The sequence below is a fragment of the Brienomyrus brachyistius genome, unplaced genomic scaffold (genome assembly GCF_023856365.1).
Source record: "Brienomyrus brachyistius isolate T26 unplaced genomic scaffold, BBRACH_0.4 scaffold197, whole genome shotgun sequence".
Lineage (NCBI taxonomy): Eukaryota > Metazoa > Chordata > Actinopteri > Osteoglossiformes > Mormyridae > Brienomyrus > Brienomyrus brachyistius.
Window position 1 is genome coordinate 243,581 of NW_026042472.1, and position 3,298 is coordinate 246,878.

The 3,298-nt window shown below is 41.1% G+C and overlaps 1 non-coding gene across 1 annotated transcript; it reads right to left on the reverse strand.

Moving 5' to 3' along the window:
- Window positions 1–308: 308 nt before the first annotated feature.
- trnad-guc (transfer RNA aspartic acid (anticodon GUC)) lies at window positions 309–380 on the reverse strand. Its single transcript has one exon. It is a non-coding gene; the product is annotated as a tRNA-Asp (tRNA).
- Between the last annotated feature and the right edge of the window lie 2,918 nt (window positions 381–3,298).

A 3,298-nucleotide genomic window follows, 5' to 3' on the forward strand; every position in this document is an offset into this window, starting at 1 on the left:
CAAGTTGACTTTCCTAGTTATACGTCTTCATTTTTATTCTGGGTTTAACAACCATGAGTTTATGACGTATTTTACATGATTAGTTGGCGACTGGACCTTATTGTTTATATCTCTTATTAAGGATCCATCCATCCATACATCAATTATCAAAACCACACACTTACAATCCGAGTCTAGTTTCATATGCTGCGCTGCTGAGCGACCCGCAGAATATTATGCATGAGTACAAGTCACAAGCCCCGTTTCCACTAACACGGGGCCGGTTCTAGCTTGGTGCCTTTTGAGACCGAGGCAAAAAGATGCAGACTCTCCCCGTCGGGGAATCGAACCCCGGTCTCCCGCGTGACAGGCGGGGATACTCACCACTATACTAACGAGGAGATGTACGCGCACTACTTTTACATCTTCAAGATAAACAGCGGATGACTACTAACATTTGCGAGTAATCAATGACTGAGCTTCATGTCATGACCATGGTGCTCAAGAGAAGAAAAAATACATAATGTACGTCCACTGATACCAGAACAACCATATAGCTTTATACTAAGACGATGATTAAACGGAAAATTCCTTTACAAAACACTGCCACAAAATCATAGTTTCGCAATATTACATCGTGCAACGGGACACAGTGTAAGTACGTGAAGTCGGTAATTAAATCAAGAAAAAAAAGTGAGAGGAAAAGAATACTTTTCTATTATCATATTTTTCTAACTGGCCAAACTGAGTCATATTTTGATTATACACACTAACAGAAAAACAGTGCAAATCTCCGGTAGTCCGTTTCACTTGCGCTCCGCTATGGGGCAGTAACAAGCAGAGCTTAAGTGTGGAAGGAAAAAAAAAACACAGGACAGCATCAATCCCAACTTCACAAACGCCGGAGATCGAGATGCTGTAAGCATGACAATTAACATCTTTATCCAAGGGAACAGCTGCAAGACACAGATGCCGCGCCTAACAAAGGTAGGATCGATTCCGAAGTTCAGGCATTTACAGACGCGGACTCTTCTGGAGTTGATTTTTTTCGGGAGATACGCATCAACTTCAAAAGTATGAACCGCATTATATCTATATCTGTTATGACGTTGTAGCTATTGATACTGATGCATCACAAAAATAATTTAAATGTTTTTTCATTCTGACATATGTTCGTTCGGACGAGGATTTTATTATATGAGATAAGTTTTAAATGAAAACTTTTTTTAATCTATATGATTAATTCTCGAATCAAAGCCAGACTTCACATAAATCATTCATTCATAAATATAATGGAACATACAACATCCAGGTATCCATGAAATTTATGATCAGGCTATACGTTTGTGATAACAACAAAACAACACAACATGTATATTTACAATATATGGGCCTATTGTTTAATATTGCCTCCAAATTATAGCCAGACAATAACGCAATAGGCCGACATCAAACTATTTTCATGTAAAACAAAAGTGCTGGCAGTTTGCTTGTGCTTACAGACCCCGCCTTGAGCCCATCCAGAAAGATCCCAAAAATAACCGACAAGCAAAGGTTGTAACAATCTGAGCATGTTTAGTTTAATGTAATCAGGAGCCGAATTAATAACGCGAATAAATGATCAAACCGAAAGTCTGTAGTCGGGAATATCCGATAACGTCTTTGACGTGCAGTTAAGATAGTCAGAGGAAAAACCTTGTAGTTTACTTATATATATGCCTAAATATATGAGTGTGTCTCTCCGGTGATTTAATGATGAATATAACGATTACATATCAAATCACACATTAAGCAATTATTATATTACTAGGTTGAACGTTTTCACTATGTCTGTCGTCACCTTGATTTCACGATTTTGACTATTCTTCTTATCCCAGATTGAACAAGTCATTGTGGCGATGCAAGATCCCGACATGGGGATAAAGATGAAGAATCAAAGACTGTTAATCACAGTGATTCCACATGCGATGACAGGTGCACGATACATATTTTACTTTTTAAAAATAATTTTTCATGCCGCCCGGGTTGTCTTACACCCGGCCGTGCAGTGTCCCGGGGGCCGGGTCCTAATGGTCATTTAAGCCCTTCACAGGAAAGCCCATACATCGGCGGTCTTCGGGAATCCTGTGCATTAAGACTGTCATCGATCTCCTTGCGCTCATATTTATTTATGTAATTTATTTATCGAGTTCAGCGTTTTTGATTTATGACGGCTTAATGCATTTCTCGACTCTAACTAGATGCCTTCCTCGCTATGCCTTCCCAGGAAATGATATCGTGGAGTGGCTAATTCAGAAGTACTCCATCATGGAAGAAGGTAGGGCCGAGAAGTATGTAGGGAAGCGTTACCTGGTGCTCTTATGTGAGGTTAATCGATTGTTTTTTTCCCTTCGTGACGACGATGGCGCCCCTGCTGGCGAAAGACGTCATCAGGTTTTTTTTTTTTTGTAATAAAATAACAGAAATAAACGAGTCTTTTGAATAATAAATACAAATGAAGTAATAGAATTTGTCATCCATACAACAGATTAGCCTAGCTGCATTTATGTGTAAGCATATGCAATTCACGTGTCTGACAGAAGCATGTTCTGTTCCATTGATATTGCTGAGCCTGTGAATTAATAAATGTCAGAATTGAGCTTGTCCATAACATAGACACCCCATTCGCCTGAAGCTTTTGGGATTTTCTTCCCCTGGCGTCAATTTATCTGCTGAATTATTTATCTTTCTGCTGAGAGGCTATTAGTACAAATAATCTGTAGGCCAGTCCCGAGTCGCGCCGCTACGCATGCTGAGCTGTACGGTTTGATAGTCCCGATGCAAACTTCGCTGATAGCCAGAGGCAGTCAGTCATGCCTGGAGAAATATCGCTATCCGTCTCCCTCATTATGCACTTCTGCAAGACGCTGTTGTCCTGAATTCCCGGGCGATGCAGATGAGGTTTTAAATAGCAAGGGAGCAGATTTCCCTGATTTACAGCCCAGATTGGAAAAGAAGTCGGAATGGAAAGGAGGGGACTTTTAGGCAGTAGATGGCAGATGCATTAACAGACTTGAATGGGCAAAAAACCTGTTGCCCCGGTAAGCAGTTACCCCTCCCTGTAAACACTAGGCTTCCCCCTAGCAGCGCTGTTGCTGCGCCGGTCTGAAACCCCCGGGAGCGCCTGACTGCCAATGGCCGCGGAGGCAGCCGGAAAGTGGAAAGTCCCAATTACTCGTAATTAATTATAGTTCCGATGAGGAATGCACCATCCCCGCGGCTTATTCTGTGCACCATGTCAACGTTTTTTCCAGTTACTTGCTATACCGTAAAATAAAAT